The sequence below is a fragment of the Caretta caretta genome, chromosome 1 (assembly GCF_965140235.1).
Source record: "Caretta caretta isolate rCarCar2 chromosome 1, rCarCar1.hap1, whole genome shotgun sequence".
NCBI lineage: Eukaryota > Metazoa > Chordata > Testudines > Cheloniidae > Caretta > Caretta caretta.
In genome coordinates, this window is record NC_134206.1 from 310,315,025 (window position 1) to 310,341,417 (window position 26,393).

The 26,393-nt window shown below is 40.4% G+C and overlaps 1 protein-coding gene across 1 annotated transcript in view; it reads left to right on the top strand.

Moving 5' to 3' along the window:
* CPED1 (cadherin like and PC-esterase domain containing 1) overlaps nt 1–26,393 on the top strand; it is a 218,620-nt gene that overhangs the window by 22,413 nt on the left and 169,814 nt on the right. The gene's annotated exons all lie outside the window — the stretch shown is intronic.

Sequence of the window (26,393 nt, forward strand, 5' to 3'; positions counted from 1 at the left end):
TTCAACATATGGTAGCTGTATAGAATAAATGGAACAAACAGCAGTTTAATGTAAAGAGTAAGAGCCTTCTCACTCCATTATATAGCAGCATAGACTATTTTAACTGCTTCCAGGGTTGTATATATTCCTAGCTTTAAGGTTAAGTTTTGTTTTGTTTTTAAAGTAAAAAGTAAAAGAACATGCCTGCATTCCAAACTGATGATCTTAGCCTAGAGCTGAAGAAGTTATAACTGGAATTATTTTCCTCTTGCTGCTAAATTATGTTTTCTAGTGTTCTGTATGGTGTAGTACTGTACACTGTATTCTGGAGAAGGCTATTTTGAATTATGTTATGTCATAACATTTTCCTAACGAGACTGCTATAATTTATAAAAATGTGTTCCTCGGAGGCACTATTAAAAAGATACAGATAATAGACTGAGAAATATAGATCACAAATATTGTGGAAAAATCTATAGAAAGAATCATTCCTCTTTGCAGTTTTAATTTAGTGCCTTGGCCTGGTGCTTTTATTTTTGCGCAGTTTCAGGTTTTGAAAGTCTGTGGTGTTCATGTATTTTTCATAGTTCAGACTGATTTCTTTAGGATTTCTGTTTATGCTGGATGTGAGCCAAAGGGCCTAGCTGAAGTCATATATGGAAAAAAATTCACTACAAAACATTCTTAACTTTTTTGTGCTGATTAATAATTAATTTTGGGGCCAATTATACTCCGATGTGAAGTCCAAGTACAGCTGATAAACTGGAACTCCATAAGTGTCAGACTCCTTTTCAACACCTGGGTGGCAGTCACTATTCCAGCTTCCTGACTGAATCGTAGAGAAGGTAGAAAAAATGGTTTCTTTTTGTGGAAAAGTCTGGCTTTTTGTTAAAAAACCAAAATGTCTTTGGCAACTGTAAAATATCTAAGTTTTGGACAATGGGTGGAGGGGGGGAGATTAGGGTTTCTGATGAAAAGTCCATCAGATAGTGCTTTCTGCAAAAAATGTTTATTTAGTCAAAAACCCAATTTTCCATTGGAAAAAAAGTTGGTCAGAAATTTTCAACTAGCCATGCTGCTCTAGCTTCACTCTTCTTGTGCCTCTAATCCCACATGAAGGGAATGGCCAGTGGATCCATGAAGTCAGGGATCCACCATTCTGCTCCTGCCCATGAACTACTTTAAGTCTTCTCTGCACCAGCCCAGCATGAGCCCCTACACACGTAAAGGATACACACTTCCGGAGTGAACTCCTGCCTTGCCTTGCTGCTGCTCTCATCCCATATAGCAGGGTCCTCTGTGGCTGCTGAAGAAGGACAGAATTTGCTGTCTTATTTCCAATGGGATGTTCGAGTTTTGTTCAATATGTCTGCCACAATGGGCTCGCCTCCCTTGCCTGTCAATCAGGCACATGGTAGTCTCTTTGGATAGAACTTTCCATTGCAACCAGACCTCCTCCTTCAGGCAAGTTACCTCAGTTACTTCTTGCCTCACTCTGAAGGAGCAGCCTCTGGATGAAGTGCCATTTTTGCCACAGCCTAAACCTGTGTTTGGACCCAGCATCTTGGAGCTGCAAGAAAAAGACTAAAAGGATTAGAATAAGCAGGAGAGAGTGCTCCACCCATGCCTCTCCTCTCCAGCTTTCCACATTCAGCCCTTTCTGCACTGTGTGTCAGAGGCCTTCTTCTCACAAGTGCAGAGCTGGTCAACTGCAGCTAATAGTCACTGGGGTGAACAGTGGACTGAACTGCACTTCAGGGCCCTGGCAGAGCCTCAAACTCTGAAGAAGAACCTATGGAGTTAGGTTCTTCCAGCATTCTCTGCTGTTCCTTCCCTCCCTTCCTTGTGGGGAAGTCTCTTGTCCTTTGAGATATAATGAGAATTAACAAGGTCTATGCGGCCTCAGTGCTTAGTGATGTGCTGCCAAAATTTTAATCAGGACTTCCTTCAAAAATGCTCTGCCTCACTCAGCAATTCATGTGACTAAAATGCATTTCCAGCTTCCATAAATTCGTTTGTTCCCTATTTTCCTCATGCTACCTGAAAAAAAAATCAATTCCACACTCTTCCCTCCTAAAATTAATAAATTGCATGAGTCCCTCCTCCCAAATCCATCAGTTTTTCCATGCTTTGATCAGTACTTTTGCAGACCCCTTTTTAGTCCACTTCCTTTCTTTATCAATTTTGCACCCACAAATCAGAGATCTGTGAGTCCACATGTCTCAGGTCATTTTAGGCTCAGAAAGGGAGACTGGATTTAAGTTGCCTGGCTCATCATTTTTAATGTACCTTCTGTAATAAACTGCAAAATTCCCACATTATGTCTAGCCTTTGGATTGGTTGAGATGTTGCGTGTCCCTCATGTCAACCAGTCAGTTTGCCCATGCAAAAAAATGCATCTTAACTGACTGCAGCTGAGTTCAGTGTAATTCTAACTTCTTCACCTCCCCACCTCATTTGTATGTTAGTTTCACTAAGCTGCAGGAAGTTTATGCGGTTACAGTGAGTACCTTTAAAAAACAATCAAATACCATTCCATGGTACTGACTTTACAATACCATGACAATTGATTATGAATGCCCCTCAAAAAGTAAACCTAAGTTAGGTTTACTTTATGAGCCCCTCCATAGCTGATGAAATTCTAGCCCAGCTTTTGGAATGATTTTTGCAATTCATATATTGACTTCTTTTTAGGTTATTTATTGTCCTGTAGGGCAAATATTGACTTGAGCTTTGCTTTGATCGATATTTACCTCTTGGGTCAATGAATCTTGATGTTCATTGCAAACAAAATCAATATCTGCTTCATATTTTATTAATTCATTTGGGGTAGTTCAATGGAGATTCTGCACCATATACATCTTTAAAATTTACATGTGTTGCAAACTGTGTTGATCTACAGTGTTTCTTCTTTTCTGACTTTGTCCTTCCAATGATTTTGTTGTTCTCCCTCATATTTTCATACGAAACCCTGTATGACTGGGTACAGCAGCTTTGTACACAACCTCTGTTTCTAGCAACCAGCTCTGGGGAAGATCAGGTCTGGTGCAGATGGTGGGAGGGGTGAAATTGTGGCACTTGCACTGAGCAAACCTGAATGAATTTTGGTCGTCTCCATTTCTGGCGGAGGCCATGGAGGTCATCGTGGCTATGAGGTAGCAGTAATTCTTCATCTCTCTCTGGGTATTATTTAGCCCTTTATCAACATTATTACCCCCGTGTGGTAGGCAAATGTTGTTATTTCCATTTTACATATGGAGACATTAGGACAAAAGCTAAGGCTTGACTAATGCCACAGGAGTCACTGTCAGAGCTGGGATGAAAACATGTTGAAAACACATCTTGCTTTAAACCTGTATCTTAGTCCTCTAGATTGCCTCTTGTGCTACTGAGCTTCTCTTACCCAGGACCTGGGGCCACATGGGCTATTCAGCAGAGGATCCGGCTGAGTTGCAAGCATCTGGCCAGCGGCAGGGAGAAAGCTTGCAAAACCACTAGTTTCATTAGCACAGCCAGAGCAATGCTTTCGGGAGTTTCATAAGCCCCCAAGACTATTCCATGGCGGCTATCAGTGGTACAATGAAAAACCCACGGCCAATTCCTCACCATAGCACTCAGTTTACGGTTTCAAGGCTATGTCAACAGCAAGAGGGCTAGGAATTTAATTTCTTAAATGAAAACTGACATTAGAAATGAGGAGGGTAAAGGACTGAATAGGGAAAACATAGTGGTTTCTAAAGATGTAGCTGGTTCCCAGGATGATGAATAAACTGGCTGTGGTCCAGTACTTGGGCGCCTAGACAAAGAAGGATCAAGATACATCTTTCTTCTAATGCAAAATACATTAAGGGAAGAAATTCGAATGAACGTGGTCCTGGGGGCCACATGGAAAGTTCCTCTGGATGCTCCCATCCTTTCCCCATGTTGGTGACAGTTTCCGCACATTAAAAATGCATGTTGGTAGTGCAGCTACAAATTGGGTACAGCTGGCCAGAATGGGAGAAGCCAGAAAGCAAATGCTCTATGCAACATGCTTCCCAGAGACAGGGACAAGTTCAGCATGAAAACATGCCTGAAGTAGTACCAAGAGTACAAGAAACATGGGCATAAACTAGTCAGATTAAAAGGATTAGAACTACCTCGTGAGCTCAGACTCCATCAAGGACTGTAGGCAGGATTAACTGAAATCTTCAGTCTTTATTTTTAATTGACCATAGTATTGTTTGGAACAACGTCTTACTTCTGGACATTCCAGTCGCCAGCCAGTTTCTGTGAAATCAGATTAACTCTGGCAAACAATTATAAAGACACAAAAGGTCCAGAGGAAAACTGCTGTTCTGTTCTGTAAACATCTGGTTGCCATTTTCAATTACAAGGACCAACCCACTTAAGGAAGCAGTTTAGTTTTTTTGGAACAGGAATGAGACACTGGGGTTTTTGTTCTTTGCACATAGTGGAGAGTAAAGGAAATGTCAGGACTAAAGAGTCACTAAAAGCTCAGCGTTTATAAATAAGAAAGTCTCTGAGAAAATGAAAGTAAATTGAACCCAAGTTCTAGCAGTGTAAACAACCCTGTTGAGTTAAGGTTAGATAAACATGACTAAAGACCCAAGCATGCCAATAAAAGCACAAACTGTCTCCTGTCGTAAATAAACGAGTGATTTTAATATTGTGCAAAATAATTACAATGAAGTTGGCCACAAAGTGACTGTTTGCGTGTCACAGTCTAAATAAAAAATATCTTCTAAGGTTGCCGGATAAAGAACGTTTCCTCAAAAGCATCGTAGGTTCGATTAACTAATGGCTTAAAAGCACATCAGACACTGTACAAAATATATTAGTTTCTTAAGGCAAAATTTATGTCATGTGTGTTCCTGGCAAAGCTTTGTCAAGTAAAAATGTACATTTCAAATGTATACTGTTCTCCTATCTTTCAGCAGAACTTTGTAGACTCAATGCACAAAAAAGGCTCATAGAGCTGTAATAACATCCATCAGAGCTTACCAAATTACTACCATATTTAAGGTGTTTGTTAGGTTTGCTCCACTTCATTATAATGAAAGCTCAATGTGATTTGAGAAAAAACATGTTACAAACACAAGAAAATAACATTTTGGTCACTCTTATGTTGCTTTTAATATTGCTGCTTGTCTGTTTGCTAAGTACTACTAAGTGTGGGTCTGATCCCATACCACTGATGTCAATGCAGGTATTCGCAAAAAGAAAAAGAGGACTTGTGGCACCTTAGAGACTAACAAATTTATTTGAGCATAAGCTTTCATGAGCTACAGCTCACTTCATTGGGTGCTCAAATAAATTTGTTAGTCTCTAAGGTGCCACAAATCCTCCTTTTCTTTTTGAGAATACAGACTAACATGGCTGCTACTCTGAAACTTATCATAATGCAAGTATTGCCACTTATTTCAGTAGGAGCCATATTAGTCCCTAAAATACCCATATAATTTTTTTTCTCTAATGGGAGTCTGCATTATCATGCTAGCGTATACTAGCATACTGTGTACTTTTCAAAACCATATTCATTCTCCTTGCTTATTTTGAACAGAACATGTTGTTGTTTCTTTAACCTAAGCACTCTGAAAACATTTCTGTAGATCATTGTTGAAATAGAGTGAAAAAAACCCTCTGTAAAATAGTAAGTTTTTAAAAAATAAGATGAGTTGTTTGCTCCAAAAAGGGAAGATGTTTACTGATTATTTCAAAGGTATGCAAATATTGCATTTTACCAAGTTAAAAACAGAATATAGTTACAATAACAATGTACATTTCTTGGAATATATATTCCAAACTTAATCACATGCATGAGTGAATCCCAGAGCCAGTACTGTGATAACTTTTATGTTGAGTTATAGCTGAAAACAATTACAAAATTTTAGCTGTCTGAATACACTAGGTAAAATTAATATTTTTCTTGAATAAATTATACCATGTTAACAGAATATGAAAAACAACATTATCCAAGCGGTGAAGCGGGGCCATGCTGTGACTCCACTGAAATTAAATGAATTATACCGACGATGAATTAGGCCCAGATGGTGTAAATACATGTGATTTACTATGTGGTGAAAGCTCTTTAAATTGGGGTAAGGATTAATTTAATACATGTAGCAATATGGTAAGAAAGTTGCAACAACAAATAGTATACTAAAATAGCACGGAGCTCCTATCAAGTGTACTGGGACATGTGCTCTTCAACAAAGTCATAAATGATCTGGAAAAAGGGGTGCACAGTGAGGTGGCAAAATTTGCAGATGATACAAAATTACTGAAGATAGTTAAAAATCCAAAGATGACTGTGAAGAGTTACAAAGGGAACACAGTAAATTGGGTGACTGGATGACAAAATGGCAGATGAAATTCAATGTTGATAAGTGCAAAGTAGTGCACACTGGAAAAAATAATCCCAACTATACATACAAAATAATTGGGTCTATATTAGCTGTTACCTCTCAAGAAAGAGATTTGGGAGTAATTGTGGATAGTAAACATTTGCACAATGTGCAGCAGCAGTCAAAAGAAAGGGATAGAAAATAAAACAGAAAATATCATAATGCCACTATATAAATCCATAGTGTGCCCCCACCTTGAATTCTATATACAGTGCTGGTCACCCCATCTCATAAAAGATGTATTAGGATTAGAAAAGGGGCAGAGAAGGGCAACAAAAATGATTAGGGGTATGGAATAGCTTCCATACGAAGGGAGATCAAAAACGACTGGGGACTGTTAATCTTAGAAAAGAGACAACTAAAGTGAGAATATGATATATGTCTATAAAATCATGAATGGTATGGAGAAAGTGAATAGGGAAGTGTTATTAACTGCTACATGTAACGTAAGAACTTCGGGTCTTGCATGGATGAGACGATGGTGTAGGGAGAAGGGGTTTAGATTTATTAGGAACTGGGGAAACTTTTGGGAAAGGGGGAGTCTATACAGGAAGGATGGGCTCCATCTAAACCAAAATGGAACCAGATTGCTGGCACTTAAAATTAAAAAGGTCATAGAGCAGTTTTTAAACTAAAGGCTGGGAGAGAGCCAACAGGTGCGGAGGAGCACATGGTATTGACAGAGACATCCCTTAGTGGAGGATCTACTAATGAAGATTCTCTATGTCCTAATGAGGAGAGTATGGAAGATTAAATACAGGTAGGATCTGATGAGAAACAGTCAAATGAAAAAAAGGCCCATACAATTACATCATGTAATGGCAGCCAGCTAAAAAGTGACAAGTTTTTAAAGTGCTTATATACCAGTGCTAGGAGTCTAAATAATAAGATGGGTAAACTAGAGTGCCTTGTATTAAAGGAGGATATTGCTATAATAGGCATCACAGAAACTTGGTGGAATAAGGATAATCAGTGGGACACAGTAATATCGGAAGGACAGAACAGGTCGTGCTGGTGGGAGAGTGGCACTATCTGTGCAAGAAAGCGTAGAATCAAATGAAGTAAAAATCTTAAATGAACCAAACTGTACCATAGAATCTCTATGGATAGTAATTCTATGCACAAATAATAAGAATATAGCAGTAGTGATATATTACCAACCACCTGACCCAGATGGTGATAGTAACTATGTAATGCTCAGGGAGATTAGAGAGGCTATTAAAATAAAAAACTCAGTAATAATGGGGGATTTCAGCTATCCCCATATTGACTGGGTACATATCAGCTCAGGATGGGATGCAGAGATAAAGTTTCTTGACACCTTAAATGACTGCTTCTTGGAGCAGCTAGTCCTGGAACCCGCAAGAGGAGCGGCAATTCTTGATTTAGTCCTACGTGGAGCACAGGATCAGGTCCAAGAGGTGAATATAGCTGGATCGCTTGGTAATAGTGACCATAATATAATTAAATTTAACAGCTCTGTGGTGGGGAAAACACCACAGCTGCCCGACGCTGTAGCATTTAATTTCAGAAATGGGAACTACACAAAACTGAGGAAGTTAGTTAAACATAAGTTAAAAGGTACAGTGCCAAAAGTAAAATCCCTGCAAGCGGCATGGAAACTTTTTAAAGACTCCACAATAGAGGCTCAACTTAAATGTATACCCCAAATTAAAAAACATAGTAAGAGAACCAAAAAAGGAGCCACCGTGGCTAAACAACAAAGTAAAAGAAGCAGTGAGAGGCAAAAAGGCATCTTTTAAAAAGTGGAAGTTAAATCCTAGTGAGGAAAATAGAAAGGAGCATAAACTCTGGCAAATGAAGTGTAAAAATATAATTAGGAAGGCCAAAAAAGAATTTGAAGAACAGCTAGTCAAAGACTCAAAAAGTAATAGCAATTTTTTTTAAAGTACATCAGAAGCAGGAAGCCCCTTAAACTACCAGTGGGGCCACTGGAGAATTGAGATGCTAAACTCATGCACTAAACAAATCATTTACAATTTATGTCAAGTAAGGTGTCTATGGAAAGGTTGTGATTTGCTGAATATGATTATGCTATATGTATGCATGTATCATTTTTGTATTTGAAGTTATGAGCTTTGGCTCATACCTGTATTTCAAATATGTTTGCTCCTGGGGTAATGCTCACAAGGTATTTAGCCTGCACATCTTGAAGGGACTATTCAAATTAAGTGGCTCATCAAGGAAAACTTAAGTCACAATGGACCATGGGAGACGCCTATCTACACTTAATGAATGGACTTTCCTGTGACTGTTCCATCTGGAGTATAGATAAGGGCTTCTGCTGTGACTGAGTGAAATCATGCATGGACATGTGACTTACTTATGTGACCCCAAACACCATCTTGCTACCTGTCATTTTCCACAAGGAAAACAATGGATTTCTCTTCAATTGGCAAAAGCTATAAAAGGTCCTGGAAACATCTCAGTTTTGCTCTTTCCTGCTTAAACCCTTGGACAATGAATTTACACTAATGGGAGCATTCTAACCAAGGAACTGAGGACCTTCCAATAATTAGGAAGCAACCAGAGACTTAACAAGCCAGCAGTTTATTCCATCACTGCTACAAGCCTGAACCAAGAACTTTGCAATTATTGTATGTATTTGATTCCTTTCACCAATTTTAACTTTGACCGTTCTCAGAGTAGCAGCCGTGTTAGTATGTATTCGCAAAAAGAAAAGGAGGACTTGTGGCACCTTAGAGACTAACCAATTTATTTGAGCATAAGCTTTCACTGTAGCTCACGAAAGCTTATGCTCAAATAAATTGGTTAGTCTCTCAGGTGCCACAAGTACTCCTTTTCTTTCTTTCTTTCTTTCTTTCTTTCTTTCTTTCTTTCTTTCTTTCTTATAAATAAACCTTTAGATTTTAGATACTAAAGGACTGGCAACAGCATAATTATTGGGTAAGATCTGAGTTGTATATTGACCTGGGTGTGTGGCTGGTCCTTTGAGATCAGAAGAACCTTTTATTTGATTAAATTAGTTTTAAAGAACCGCTCATCTTTAACTCTAATGTTTTTGGTGGTGATAAAAGGACTGAAATGCCTAAAGAAACTGCTTTTCTGACTTCTTCTTAGCCAGTGTGGTGAAACAAAAGTTTAATTTTGTTGCTGGTTTGATATATCTTATGGGAGAATAACCACCAGTTTTGGGGTGTGTCTGCTCTATTTCTCATCAGTTTGTCCTGAATTTGGTATTCTCAGTTGTGACCCACAAAGGCAAGGTGACAGGAGAGTTGTCTGCAAAGACTGATTTATATAATTAGTTACTTTTTGTTACTGGTTGCCATTACTTTCATTAAAGTTGGCTTTCTATATAAAACAACTTTTCCAGAAAGCTGAGAAATATCATGCATAATTCAAAGGTATTGGTACAATGGGATTGTCAGTCAGTTAAAGTTAGTTTTGATTTCTAAATAAGTTAGGAAAGTTTTTTTTTTAACATCTGTTTATGAAAGCCAGATTTACATCCATGTACACATCCAGGGTTAATTACATGATTTTCAATATAATATTAAAATATTCAGGATTCTATTTTAAAATTATAGCTTGTGAGAGTATAATAAACATGGTTCAATGGAGGACTTAATATTTTATGAAAAATAAACATCCTTATCAGTAAATGTAGTATATGGCACTTTAATAATTGTGTATGTTTAACAGAACATTAAGTCAGGCTCTTTGGGAAGTTCAAACTAGAGCCCTGGCTTTGGTTCATATATTGAATAAGGTTAATGTTGAAAAATATACTACAAAAGAACCTAAAAACAGCCACACTGGGTCAGACCCATGGTCCATCCTGTCTCTGACAGCGGCCAATGCCAGATGCTTTTGGTAGCTGGAGGTTTAGGGATACCCAGAGCTTGGGTTTTTGTCCCTGAACATCTTGGCTAATAGCCATTGATGGAGCTATCCTCCATGAATTTATCTAATTCTTTTCCGAATCCAGTTATACTTTTGACCTTCACAACATCCCTGTCAATGAGTTACTCAGATTGACTGTGTGTTGTGTGAAGTACTTCCTTTTGTTATTTTAAACATGTTTCCTATTAATATTTTCAACCCCTAAGAAATTAAGAATGGTCATACTAGGTCAGACCAAAGGTCCATCTAGCCCAGTATCCTGTCTTCCAACAGTGGCCAATGCCAGGTGCCACAGAGGGAATGAACAGAACAGGTAATCATCAAGTGATCCATCCCATCGCCCATTCCCAGCTTCTGGCAAACAGAGGCTAGGGACACCATCCCTGTCCATCCTGGCTAATAGCCATTGATGAACCTATCCTCCATGAACGTATCTAGTTCTTTTTTGAACCTTGTTATAGTCTTGGCCTTCACAACATTCTCTGGCAAGGAATTCCACAGGTTGACTGTGCATTGTGTGAAAAAAGACTTCCTTTTGTTTGTTTTAAATGTGTTACCTATTAATTTCATTTGGTGGCCCCTAGTTCTTGTGTTCTGAGAAAGCGTAAATAACACTTCCTTATTTACTCTCCCCACACCAGTGATGATTTTATAGACCTCTATAATATCCCCCCTTGTCATCTCTTTTCCAAGGTGAAAAGTCCCAGTCTTATTAATCTCTCCTCATACAACAGCTGTTCCATACCCCTAATAATTTTTTTTGCTCTTTTCTGAACCTTTTCCAATTCTAATATATATATATATAATTTTTTTTTTTTGAGATGGGGCGAACACATCTGCATGCAGTATTCAAGATGTGGGCATACCATGGATTTATATAAAGGCAATATGATATTTTCTGTCTTATTATCAATCCGTTTCTTAATGATTCCCGACATTCTGTTAGTTTTTTTGACTGCTGCTGCACGTTGAGTGGATGTTTACAGAGAAGTATCCACAATGACTCAAAGATCCCTTTCTTAAGTGGTAACAGTGTATTTATACCCGCATCATTTTATATGTATAGTTGGGTTTAGGTTTTCGAATGTGCATTACTTTGCATTTATCAGCATTGAATTTCATCTGCCATTTTCTAGCCCAGTCATCCAGGTTTGAGAGATCTTTTGCAACTCTTCACAGTCTGCCTGGGATTTAAGGATCTTAAGTAGTTTTGTATCATCTGCAAATGTTGCCACCTCACTGATTTTTCCAGATCATTTATGAATATGTTAAATAGGACTTGGCCCAGTACAGATCCTTGGGGGACACCACTATTTACCTCTCTCCATTTTGAAAAAATTACCATTTATTCCTACCCTTTGTTTCCTATCTTTTAACCAGTTACCAATACATAAGAGAACCTTCCCTCTTATCCCATGACTGCTTACTTTGCTTTAGAGCCTTTGTGAGGGACCTTGAAAAATCTAAATACATTATATCCTCTGGATCCCCCTTGTCCACATGCTTGTTGACCCCCCTCAAAGAATTCTAGTAGATTGTTGATGCATGATTTCCCTTTACAAAAACCATGTTGACTCTTCCCCAACAAATTTTGTTCATCTATGTGTCTGATAATGTTGTTCTTTATTATGGTTTTAACCAGTTTGTCCAGTACTGAAGTCAGGCTACCAGCCTGCAATTGCCGGGGTCACCTCTGGAGCCCTTTTTAAAAATTGGCATCACATTAGCTATCCTCCAGTCATCTGGTACAGAAGCTGATTTAAATGATAGGTTACAGCCTACAGTAAGTAGTTCTGCAATTTCACATTTGAGTTCCTTCAGAACTCTTGGGTGAATACCATCTGGTCCTGGTGACTTATTATTGTTTAGTTTATCATTTTGTTCCAAAGCCTCCTCCAATGACACCTCAGTGTGGGACAGTTCCCTCAGATTTGTCACCTATAAAGAATGGCTCGGGTTTGGGAATCTCCTCAGCCATGCAGACCAATGCAAAGAATTCATTTAGTTTCTCTGCAATGGCCTTATCAACAGTGGTAGCAACAATGATCTACATGGTCAATTTTAATCAGATAATAGCACAAACTCTCCAAATATGGAAATATCCATACAGAAAATGGTGGGGGGAAAGATTTGGATCTTTATTCAATATGCAGACAAAATACATTTACGTGCAAAAAAAGAAAAAGCACACCTGTCCATTTTTTAAAAATATATTAAAGTTAGACAGACAAACCTGGTTTGATAAATATGACTAAAGTCAGTGGTTTTCCTTAATTAATAAAATCACTAGAAACAACACATCCTGGATGGTGTAAAGAGGCTCACTCTGTATGTGGTAAACACCGTGTTAAATAGAGAGATTTGATGACTATTTTGCTACCTATTGTTTCCCTAAACAAAAAGATAAGTTCACTGTTGTAGTGATTATCATTTTGTTTCTGATATTTAAATGGCAATGCTTAGTAAGCCTGTTAAAACTTTCTAAATAAATAGCTATATAAAAAGAGATTTTATGTTTAATTAACTACAACTTTTACAAACATCTGTTTAAATGGAATGTGCTGTTTTTCCTCTGTGTTACATAAAGTTGTAAGATGAATGTGGCAGACAGGCAGTCATTTTTGGTCTGACAATTAAACTACAGTTCTGTTGATCCTGTTTGGAAAACAGGAAGTTTGTGCATAATGGGAAGGGAAGACAGTATCTTCTTTTCTTTTCTTAGGAGCAGATCATGATGTTTGCTGTAACTCATGTTTCTTTCTTTTTTAAAAAAAACCCGAGGAGATTGATATTTGACATGCTTCCAATTGCTAGTACTCCAACATAAAATAAGGAAGCAAAAATGAGACAGATTCCTAGATATTTTGCATTTTATTTTTGAAAGGCTCTCAATCCAGGCTTCAATTTTACAAGCACAATTAGGCTATCATTGGGACCTTTTCTGAAAGCCAGTCCTTTAATATAAAACTAAATGCCCAGTCTGCCTCTAGTTATCTAGCAGTTATCCTCCTAGAAATGGCTGAAAGTTGAGGATGAAAACACACATCTTTCACCTCAAAAGAAAAGGAGTACTTGTGGCACCTTAGAGACTAACAAATTTATTTGAGCATAAGCTTTCATGAGCTACTGCATCCGATGAAGTGAGCTGTAGCTCACAAAAGCTTATGCTCAAATAAATTTGTTAGTCTTTAATGTGCCACAAGTACTCCTTTTCTTTTTGTGAATACAGACTAACACGGCTGCTACTCTGAAATCTTTCACCTGGCACTTTTCAACCAGAACTCCATCCTGACTGAGGTGGAAAAGAGAATCAGCTTTAAGAAATTCTGCAGTTGTCTAAATATGAAGAAAATCCACATTACTTTCAAGAAAATCCCAGACAAATAGTATAATATAGATTTGGGTGATGTCCCAAATAGCAAGAGCCAGCTGTCTACTTCATTGCCTGCATACTTTGAAAGAGTTTGAAGATCACCTGATTTACAACATAAACATTATAGCCCAGATGGGATATTATGGAGGAAATATTGACAAAGTCATTAATTCCTAGCACCATTCAGATCAGTGGAAGTTTTGCTATTTACCTCCATAGGTGAAAGATCAGTACCTAAATTTCATTAAAATTTCTTTTGGGATGATTTTACTATATAACCATGGAGTTCATATTCTATGGAAAATATGTATGTGGAAATAACATCTACATTGCATAACTTTTGCATAAACAACTGCCCAGAAAGAAAGTTCAGAATGACAAGGAGGGGAGAATAAACTTAATTTAAAATATAACTGGGGAATGTAAGGAAAAAAGGAATACAATAACTGGGAAGTTGTCTTTATATTAGCCAACACCAGCTCCAACACTTGTGTGTAGCCTTGGTATAATCATTTGGCTTATCTGGACCTGAGTTTTCTTATCTGTAAAATGGTGATAATGATACTTGCCTACTTCACAAGGATATTATGTGGCTTAATTAATTATTTAATATTTGTATATTGGTTTTATGATTCATTATGCCAATATTTTAAAAAACCATTGTTTGCATAACCATTATCTAGGGTTGCCACCAAGTCATTTTATACTATCTTGGCTTTTTGTAAAAGTGATAAAGTAGCCAGCTTTTTGTTTTGAATCAAATAAAAATTAAGATAATGTATATGAATTTAAAAAAACACAGACCGTGGATGTTCTTTATCACTGGAGATCCTCTGTACTCTCTGGGTGCAGTTTTCTCATCTTTGGGGCCTATTCCTTCTACCACTGAAGTCAGTTGCAAACTTTCATTGCCATCACTGGCAGTAAGATCAAGCCTTTCTCAGGGCTTGTCTACACTTAAAATGCTACAGCCCCACAGCTGTGACGCTGCAGCTGCATCGCTGTAGTGCTTCAGTGTAGACACTCCCTATGCCAACGGGAGGGATTCTCCTGTCAGTGTAGGTAATCCATCTCCCCAAGAGGTGGTAGCTAAATCGACGGAATAATTCTTCCGTCAACCTAGCGCTGTTTATTTGGGGACTTAGGTTGGCTTAACTATGCCGCTTAGGTGTATGGATTTTATGTAGACCAGGCCTCGGATCTTCAGGTTCCTGTTGTGTGCAGCCCTGTTGTAAGGAGAACTGGAAAGGACTCATTTCGGTGCCACTCGGATAAGTGGCCAGAGGAGTCACTGCAGAGGGATAGGCGGCAGTGCTCCACCTGTTGGCTCAGCCAGAAAGAGATGGGACTGAAAATCATACCCAGGTCTCTGGCAAAGCGGTGTGGAGCACTGATCAGGAGCCCTCAAAGCTCACCTTATAGCTTGAGGCGGACACCTGAGCTAGAAAATATCTGCTCAAATAGTTAAAGCATGGCAAAGATCTAAGCAACTGAAAACAAGGTGTTGCAATTGGAACTGTCAGGCAGCTTTAACTATGCGTTGCTTATGAGCCATCCCTCAGAAGACAGATGGAATTTATATCCCGAAGAAGGTAAGGGCATGATCCTGCAGCATTTATACATGTGAGTAATCCTTACATGAAGAATCTGATTTCTGTGGGATTACTTGGTGAATAAGAATGTGAGTAAGAGTTGCAGCATCTGGGTTTAAATCCCAATATGAAACATTTTATACTTACATTGTTGAGAAATTTGGAATGAAAAGCCTTATTTTTAGCTGCAGTATAGCATGCTGAATCACTAGTTTTTTTCTGGAGAATAGTATCTTATTGATAAATGCTGTGCAGAAAGTAGTTTGGGAATGCTAATATGCTGAGAGCATACCACAGTAATCTGAAGGTGCTGAGTATCAGATCAGAAGTGGAATACCAGAATTGAGTGTTTGGCTTGCCCTGATGTCTTTGCCAGTAGTTCAGTGTGGAATGTTTGCCTTTTATTTGCAATGAAATTCCTCTACAGCTCACAAAATATTTTTCATATCCATCTTAATGTAATGATGAGTTCACAGATTAGTCAATGGTGGACGCTACAGCTCAGAACAGTCATTTCCTGAATATGAAAATTCATTGGTCATGGGACAGGCTGGGACAGAGAAGAATTGGGTTCCAGGCCCGAGTCCCTCAGCTAGACTCAATTGTGGCTTTGCCAGAAGCTCTGAGCAAGAGTCAGTATAGAGATGTGCTGGAGCAGATCAGGAACTGAATTGTGAATCCCCTTGCTCTAGGGGCATAAGTAATCTGTGCCAGTCCTATCCCAAGCACAGTACGTCCTCAGACATACCAGATTGGCTGGGCTGGGGGATGGGGGAGGTATTGGACAGAGCCGAGGCACCACTCCTGCTAATCCACAAGTGTAGGAGGAGTAGTGAGGCGCCTGGAAGAGGCTGCGCTCCCTGGGAAGTAAGAAAGCTCTTTATGCCCTCTTTCTCCCTTCCAGGGCATGCAAAGCAGCTTGCAATTTAGCCTGCAGTGTCCAGGTACCTTAGCCTCTCCTAAAGGGTGCTTTCTTTCCCAGTCAGAACACTTCACTTTAATTTATACCCCAAGATTTCAGCCTGAGTTAATGGGTAAATAGATGGTGTTTAGAACGGAGTTAGCTATTTCAATTGTACTAAAACGTTGCCACACAGAAGACCACAGTGGAGTCTCAACAAATCAGATGGAGCATGTAGTGTGAAATTGTGAACAAGAATTGTGCATGGTCAAAGTCTCAGCTGTCACCTGGAATGCCAGCAAATAATAATTATAAACCTCATAATGTTCCCTCAGGCTAATTTCCTAGTTGTCACCCCTGAAATAACAACAATCGTTCCTTCATGGTCACTGTAGTGAAATTTGAGTTGATGACACTTGCAGACCTCTAATTTCAGGTGTCAAGTTAAAAGAAATCCACTTGGAAAGCAAGAATTCCCCTAAGTAAGAATTTATTTGAGGGGACAGTTCCCCCAGGTGTGAAAGGTTCTTCAGAGGAAATTCTTCAGAAGGAAAATCAAGGCCGGAAAATACAAAAAAAAAAAAAAAAAAAAAAAAAAAGGCCAGGAAGGCAACAGTGGGAAAATCTGCAACCCAACAAATGGCATTAAAATCTTTATAAAAGGGATGCAGACAGGCTACCAAAACCAGCAATGGATAATTTTTGCTGGACTGAATTCAGTAAAAACTGCAATGGGCATGTCTTCAAACATGGTCAGTCCTGTACCACAGAGAAATTCTTCACTTGAATCCCATAAACAAAGTAATTGGGCTTTATGTTGCTGTCTTGTCCACCCACAGCAAAACAGTAATGCTGTCCCTCAGTAACCTTATCTGGTAACTACAGCAGTTCAGGGGCTTGAGTAACTGCCCATCCACCCCTTTGTGTGTTGACTTTGCTGCAGACCTGAAGCCTACCCCATAAGAGAGTTTTTTTTTTAAATGAAAGCTTTTAGATGCTTAGATTTTGGCAACCTTCAGAAGAATGTATCCACCCACCCACCATGCTGCTGTGAGCCAGCTCAGCTCAACCTCTGCCATCCACAGGGACAAAGGGTTTTGATTCCAATCATCTGTAGTTTTAGGGAGCCACTACACATTATTCTAAAAAAAAAAAGTTATTTTCAAAGAGAGTGTCAAAAATGTATGTGAACATCTAATAGGGTTTTAATATGTCAGAGCTCAACACAAATAGCATAGAAAAAATATTTTCTCAAAACCACTGACTTCTCAAGTCTCATGACATTCAAATTTGCTTAGAAAATTACCTTAAATGGAGTTGGAGCAGCAGATTTTCTAAAAAACTGAAATAAACTGTTACCGTCTCCTTAGGCTTGTGTGAAATCTAAAAGCCTCCAGTTTATTTATTTTCTATAACTAATCTGAGGGGATATGGCCGGGTAGTGTAGGCCCCACATGTAGCTATAAAAGAGGGGGAGGAGAGGTTTTACAAAACTGTAACATTAGTAGAAATATATTCATGTGATTTTTAAACATATATTTCAGTGGACACAGATTTAAATGCTACTCCTGGGGGAATTCTGCACCACTGTGCAATGCAGAATTTGCGCAGAATTAATGTTCTGTGCCGAATTTCCTTTTCTCCCCACAGAACTGGTGCTGCAGAGCTGCTGGCTACCACTAGGGGCTGCTGAACCTGGCAGAGCCCAGCTCCCCAGCTCACAAATAGAAGACACTGCTAGGGAGAGGGGTCAGAGCTGGAGGATTCTCAGCAGCTGCAGTTACTGGCCTTCCCTGAAAGAAGAAGGTGGCATGCAGGAAACTCCATACAAGTCTGGGACCCAGCATCAGGCTGTTTCTTCCTCTGGATTCCTGGGTTCTGGGGGGAAGGGTGCAAAGTATGTGGACTGGGAGGCCCTGTGGCTGGGCTCTGTGTGTGTGTGTGGGTGTCTGGGCCTGGGGATGCCCCATGGCTGGGCTCTGGTTGGTGGGGGGTGTGGGTGTCTGGGCTGGGGGGGTGTCCTGCAGCTGAACTCTGGGAGGTAGGGGGTGCGGGTGTCTGGATTGTGGGGTCATCCTGCGGCTGGGCTCTGGGGGAAGAGAGGGTGCGGGTGTCTGGGTTGTGGGGTCACCCCATAGCTGGGCTCTGGGGGAGGAGGAGGGAATGTGAGTGTCTGGGCCGGTGGGGCCCTGTGTCTGGGCTCTGGGCGGGGTGTGCGGATGCTTGGCCCCCTAGCTGGGCTGAGGAGGAAGGGGGCAGAGAAACAGGAACTGGTTTGTTGTAGGGGTTTCTTTAACTCTCTTCTCCTGAAGAATTTTTTGTGTGTCTGTATTGTTACAGACATAGTTGCTGACAGTAATTTGAAATAAATTACCAAAATAATTTAAACTGGCATGGTTATATTGTGTTATTTTGACAAATAAAATATGCAGAACTTTGCAGAATTTTAAAATGTTGTGTGCAGAATTTTTAATTTTTTGGAGCAGAATTCCCCCAGGAGTAAAATGCAAACATCTTCCTGTAAGGGTTCAGCTCAGACACAGCATTATTGTGACAAAGCAAGAGAATGCAAAAGTGGAAAGTAATTGGAAACTATAAATAAAAATGCAGCTGGACTAGTCTTTTCATTTTCAAAGCTGAATGAAATGAAAGTGTAAAGGATGAACAGTATATTAGATTTTAAACGTTCTTTCATTTTTAATAATCTAAGATGTTGGCAGTAATACAGGGAAGAAAATTTCAAAGTATATGGTTTAGATGACACTTTCTCTTTCATGTAAAGCTAATGCTAGCTTGTGTGTGTGCATTTTGTATTAAAAATAGGCAGAGGTTGAGCTATGTACCTAACTTGTTAATATGTTATATAGACCAATTTACACTAATCTGGGCCCGTTTCTGCAGCCATTCCATGTTGAAAAGCCTATTGTTTTCCATGGGATCCTATCTGCAGAGTGTAAGGCCTTCAGTGTGATTAGCCAAATGTGTTCCAACTCATCATGGGACCTAATCACATCAGCCACAACATCAGGGGCTTGTTCACCTGCACATCTACCAATGTGATCTATGCCATCATGTGCCAGCAATGCCCCTCTGCTACGTACATTGGCCAAACTGGACAGTCTCTATGCAAAAGAATAAATGGACACAAATCTGACGTCAGGAATCATAACATTCAAAAACCAGTAGGAGAACACTTCAATCTCCCTGGTCACTCAATAACAGACCTAAAAGTGGCAATTCTTCAACAACAAAACTTCAAAAATAGATTCCAACGTGAAACTGCAGAACTGGAATTAATTTGCAAACTGGACACCATCAGATTAGGCCTGAATAAAGACTGGGAGTGGTTGGGTCATTACAAAACCTAAACCTAATTTCCCCAATACTAATTTCCCCCTACTGTTACTCACACCTTCTTGTCAACTGTCTGAAATGGGCCACTCTCATTACCACTACAAAAGTTATTTTTCCTCCCTTGGTGTCCTGCTGTTAATTGAATTGTCTCATTAGACTGATCTCACACTTGGTAAGGCAGTTCCCATCTTTTCATGTATTTATACCTGCTCCTGTATTTTCCACTCCATGCAGCTGATGATGTGGGTTCTAGTCCACGAAAACGTATGCCAATTAAATTAGTTAGTCTCTAAGGTGCCACAAGGACGCCTCGTTGTTTTTACAAGACTATAATGTGATAATTGCGAGGCTGGGAGCCAATCAGATTGTTCCATTTTATAAATCCACTTTCAACTTCCAGAGTTCTAACAGGAACCTCTCCGGTAGGGGGGTCCATGGAATCTCGGTGCTTTAACCTTAAAAAAAAATTGTAGTAAGATTATTTTCTCACAGTACAGAGTTTGATACTCTTGTTCACTTTGACCTATGATACCAGAAGTCAAAACTCCGTAGAAGTCTTTTAAAGCAAATGTTAATGTTTTCATTGGTCTCTGCATTGCTGTTTCCACTAGCTGCTTAATATTTCTTCCACTCTAGAAGCCATTCTGATCAAAACATGTTTATTTTTCTACTCAGATTAGTTCTTTATACATCTCTGATTAATCACCATCTTACCAGTTCCAAGTGGTCAGTTCTGAGTACAACACTCATGAGAACAATGTTATCTTACTACCACCTACTCTCTGGATGAAAAATTGGATCTGTATACTATATCAACAAGAGGTTCTTTGGAAAGCAGGCTATTGGGTTGTGCTTTGTATGGCAGGCACCCTGTCTCAGCAAGAATTAGACTAACTAAAGGGGGCCCTGAATGGAAGGTGTAAATACTTACTGACACTGAGCCTGATCCCAACATGTGCTAAGCGCCTTTAACTCCCACTAATTCCAGTGGGAATTGAGGGTGTTTAGCACCTTGTTGGATCGTCTGAGCCAGTTCTATGCACAATCTTGTGCTGGTTGAACTAAAGGTGTGATGTTGCATCGATGTAGTTAAACTGGTGCAACTTTGTGTGCGGACACTTTTACGTCTGTTTAAAATGGGCTTAGAGCAGTTTAGCTTGTCCTCGTTAAATAAAAGGCAAGCTACACTGCCGTAAGCCAGATTTAAATTGATGGAGAATGTCCACACACAGTTGCACTAGTTTAACTAATGACAGGTTTCAGAGTAACAGCCGTGTTAGTCTGTATTCGCAAAAAGAAAAGGAGTACTTGTGGCACCTTAGAGACTAACCAATTTATTTGAGCATGAGCTTTCGTGAGCTACAGCTCACTTCATCGGATGCATACCATGGAAACTGCAGCAGACTTTATATATACACAGAGAATATGAAACAATACCTCCTCCCACCCCACTGTCCTGCTGGTAATAGCTTATCTAAAGTGATCATCAGGTTGGGCCATTTCCAGCACAAATCCAGGTTTTCTCACCCTCCACCCCCCCACACACAAACTCACTCTCCTGCTGGTAATAGGTCATCCAAAGTGACAACTCTCTTCACAATGTGTATGATAATCAAGGTGGGCCATTTCCTGCACAAATGCAGGTTCTCTCACCCCCGCACCCCCCTCCAAAAACCACACACACAAACTCACTATCCTGCTGGATATCCAATTTATTAACTCAAATAAATTGGTTAGTCTCTAAGGTGCCACAAGTACTCCTTTTCTTTTTAGTTTAACTAAATGGGTGCAGCATTACCCCTTTAGCTAAAATGGTGCAACTTGTGTGATGAGACAAGCCCTTAAAAAGCCTGATGTAAGTGCAATATGAACTTTGTTGCTCCCCAGTCAATGCAGTCACTCTTACACAACCCTTGACTAAGGGAAAGAGACGCATGCATTCCATTACTCATTAACATGCCAAATGCTGCTCATCCTAGGCAAGTAGCCCCACTGAAATTTAATGAGGCAAGCTGGATTTGGCCAAATGTGCATAAAGCCTTTTGAAGAAGAAAAGATTTATACAAATCATTCGTAGCTTTGTTACTGTTCAGTCTTCCTCATACAGGTTTTAAATGACTAAAAAGTTAAATATCTTTTTGAACCCTCTCCTTCAAATCCCTCCTCAGAACCACACTGTGATGCCGACAGGAAATTGCCACTGGATAATGGTTAGAGAGAGGGCTAGTGTGGGGGTTGTTAATATTCATTTGTTTAAATGATTTGGAAACATCAAGGTTATGCACATATGGCCTGTGTTGACATGGGATCATATTACTGTTACCCTTGTCCTTCCTTCCTCCTTTTCCTGGGTTGTTTTCACATATTGTCTTGCTTTAAATTACATTGTAATCTCTGAGGTAGGGTCTGTGTCTTCTTGTGTGTTTGTACAATGCCTACCACACCAGCGCCCCATCCCAAATGGGACATTTGAGTGTTGCCGTAATAAAAATTGTAATAATAACCCTTTCAATGCCCTGTTGCTTTACACTGTCACATGTACAACATGAGGGTGGAGCTATGGTCTGGTGTATGTATGCTGCACACCTTCATTTCCCACTGAAGTGTTTGCACGCATGATGGGTGACATGGGACAGTTTGCAGCCTATGGGTATTCATATTCGATTCTGCTCCGGGGTGAAGCATTTGTAATAACAAATATGTATTTTATATTTTAACTGTAAAACCAAACAAAAACAGTTGGTAAACTGTGGCTGACTAGAGATTTACTGGTCTATCTGAAGGGCCAATGTCATCATCGCCTTTTGGTCTGAAGCCAAGATGCAGTACTAAATAGACACCCCCTTTTGGGGAGTACGGTGTACTCCTATAGGTAGGTCCTGGTTCAGTTCTGATTGTGCTGCTTTGAAGTAATGCATGCTTATATGTCTAATTATCCTAATTGCAAGCATAAATAATGGCAGGCATAGAAAGCAGAAGCCCAGCTGAGCCTGAAGATTTGTCCCTAAATGGCAACAGCTCTGTTCCTAGGCAGCGGGGTTAGAAATGAGTATCCTTTTCTGAGTCTTTTTGTTTTGTTTTATTTGTAAACACATCTGGATCAGTCTGTTTCCTAAAAGCAAACATTTTGCACTATAGTATCTTTTTGAGGCAGGGATCAAACTCAACTCTGGCTGGGAGATGTAGCAATATCCAGAGAAGGGGAGATGAACTCCATCAGAGATCTGGTAATTCCTACTCCATCCCTCTCAGTTCTCACACATCTAGACATAATGTTTTATATTCAGTTATAATGATCCATTAAAATGTGTTTACTAGTCAGGGACTTAACACTGGGCTTATCTGATAGTTATGACTGGTGAAGATCACAGTATTGGTTATTAATGCTATAAATCTTTTGTTCCAAAATGAAGTATTTCTTAGTAAGTTTTTTGTTCTCTGAGAGTTTGTTTGTTAGTTATATACGTCCCTGGCATATCTACTTAATTTTTTTTGTTTCGTAAAGGGGCACCTACTCAACTCTGTCACACCCAGATTTTACTTACCTCGAATGCATTATTTTTATAAAGCATTATTTGTTTTCCTGACGTAGAAATAATATCATTCTCCAATAATGGATGCAACGTAAATAAAACCGGAGCTCTTAAGCTTTGTAGCCCATTCACAGAAAATGAAAGGTGCTAATTTGCTCTACAATCATTGATGCACATTCTACACACTCATTTGATATTAAATTTGGGCCATCTCGTTAACCCTCTCACAAATCCTCCAACCAGCCTTGTGTTTGGTGGTGGGATCATAGTGGGAAATAATTAATTACATTTTGGGGAGAAAAGGCTGCAAAAAATTGTTATGCAGGCTGTCACAGGGACCAAGCCTTTGGGTTGACTTAGACAAGTAAAGGGTCCTCCAGTCTGGGCAGCATGAAATAAAATATATTTAATGTTTCCAACTATGGTGGTAGGAACAAATACTGACCTGCACCACAATAGTTACCAAGAGTTTAGTCCCAAATGGCATTAGATTACTAATGGCAACTCTGGCTTTAGTTTCCACCTTCTGATTTCCCTTCTGACTGCCCCTTCTGAGATTCTTGTTTCTGTCTAGCTTCCTGGCCACAGGTGCTTACCCATTTACTGCTTCTCTGCTCCTGTGCATTCAGCAGTGCTTGGCTAATCTGATCGTTTGAAAGAGATCATAGAATCATAGAATATAAGGGTTGGAAGGGACCCCAGAAGGTCATCTAGTCCAACCCCCTGCTCGAAGCAGGACCAATTCCCAGTTAAATCATCCCAGCCAGGGCTTTGTCAAGCCTGACCTTAAAAACCTCTAAGGAAGGAGATTCTACCACCTCCCTAGGTAACGCATTCCAGTGTTTCACCACCCTCTTAGTGAAAAAGTTTTTCCTAATATCCAATCTAAACCTCCCCCACTGCAACTTGAGACCATTACTCCTCGTTCTGTCATCTGATACCATTGAGAACAGTCTAGAGCCATCCTCTTTGGAACCCCCTTTCAGGTAGTTGAAAGCAGCTATCAAATCCCCCCTCATTCTTCTCTTCTGCAGGCTAAACAATCCCAGCTCCCTCAGCCTCTCCTCATAACTCATGTGTTCCAGACCCCTAATCATTTTTGTTGCCCTTCGCTGGACTCTCTCCAATTTATCCACATCCTTCTTGAAGTGTGGGGCCCAAAACTGGACACAGTACTCCAGATGAGGCCTCACTAATGTCGAATAGAGGGGAACGATCACGTCCCTCGATCTGCTCGCTATGCCCCTACTTATACATCCCAAAATGCCATTGGCCTTCTTGGCAACAAGGGCACACTGCTGACTCATATCCAGCTTCTCGTCCACTGTCACCCCTAGGTCCTTTTCCGCAGAACTGCTGCCTAGCCATTCGGTCCCTAGTCTGTAGCTGTGCATTGGGTTCTTCCGTCCTAAGTGCAGGACCCTGCACTTATCCTTATTGAACCTCATCAGATTTCTTTTGGCCCAATCCTCCAATTTGTCTAGGTCCTTCTGTATCCTATCCCTCCCCTCCAGCGTATCTACCACTCCTCCCAGTTTAGTATCATCCGCAAATTTGCTGAGAGTGCAATCCACACCATCCTCCAGATCATTTATGAAGATATTGAACAAAACCGGCCCCAGGACCGACCCTTGGGGCACTCCACTTGATACCGGCTGCCAACTAGACATGGAGCCATTGATAACTACCCGTTGAGCCCGACAATCTAGCCAGCTTTCTACCCACCTTGTAGTGCATTCATCCAGCCCATACTTCCTTAACTTGCTGACAAGAATACTGTGGGAGACCGTGTCAAAAGCTTTGCTAAAGTCAAGAAACAATACATCCACTGCTTTCCCTTCATCCACAGAACCAGTAATCTCATCATAGAAGGCGATTAGATTAGTCAGGCATGACCTTCCCTTGGTGAATCCATGCTGGCTGTTCCTGATCACTTTCCTCTCATGCAAGTGCTTCAGGATTGATTCTTTGAGGACCTGCTCCATGATTTTTCCAGGGACTGAAGTGAGGCTGACTGGCCTGTAGTTCCCAGGATCCTCCTTCTTCCCTTTTTTTAAAGATTGGCACTACATTAGCCTTTTTCCAGTCATCCGGGACTTCCCCGGTTCGCCACGAGTTTTCAAAGATAATGGCCAATGGCTCTGCAATCACAGCCGCCAGTTCCTTCAGCACTCTCGGATGCAACTCGTCCGGCCCCATGGACTTGTGCACGTCCAGCTTTTCTAAATAGTCCCTAACCACCTCTATCTCCACAGAGGGCTGTCCATCTCTTCCCCATTTTGTGATGCCCAGCGTAGCAGTCTGGGAGCTGACCTTGTTAGTGAAAACAGAGGCAAAAAAAGCATTGAGTACATTAGCTTTTTCCACATCCTCTGTCACTAGTTTGCCTCCCTCATTCAGTAAGGGGCCCACACATTCCTTGGCTTTCTTCTTGTTGCCAACATACCTGAAGAAACCCTTCTTGTTACTCTTGACATCTCTGGCTAGTTGCAGCTCCAGGTGCGATTTGGCCCTCCTGATAACATTCCTACATGCCCGAGCAATATTTTTATACTCTTCCCTGGTCATATGTCCAACCTTCCACTTGTAAGCTTCTTTTTTATGTTTAAGATCCGCTAAGATTTCACCATTAAGCCAAGCTGGTCGCCTGCCATATTTACTATTCTTTCGACTCATTGGGATGGTTTGTCCCTGTAACCTCAACAGGGATTCCTTGAAATACAGCCAGCTCTCCTGGACTCCTTTCCCCTTCAAGTTAGTCCCCCAGGGGATCCTGGCCATCCGTTCCCTGAGGGAGTCGAAGTCTGCTTTCCTGAAGTCCAGGGTCCGTATCGTGCTGCTTACCTTTCTTCCCTGTGTCAGGATCCTGAACTCAACCAACTCATGGTCACTGCCTCCCAGATTCCCATCCACTTTTGCTTCCCCCACTAATTCTACCCGGTTTGTGAGCAGCAGGTCAAGAAAAGCGCCCCCCCTAGTTGGCTCCTCTAGCACTTGCGCCAGGAAATTGTCCCCTACGCTTTGGGACCAGTCTAAATTGCTCAGAATATCTGAGAGAGAAACCATTCCAAAACTTTAGCTTAGGGCAGGTCTACACTAGAAGCGCTATATGAGTGCAGCCGCACCAATGCTTTATGACAATGGAAGAGCCCTCTCCCCTCAGCATAATTACTCTACCTCCGTGAGAAGTGGCAGCTATGTAGGCAGGAGAGCGTAGTGCCTGTGTGGATAGCACTTAAGTCGCCGTAACTTGTGTTGCTCAGTGGGTGTCTTTTTCACACCCCTGAGCGACATAAGTTAGATCGATTTAAGCGGTAGTATAGAACTGCCCTTAGACAGCCTTAAACTTACTTGTACCCACTCTTC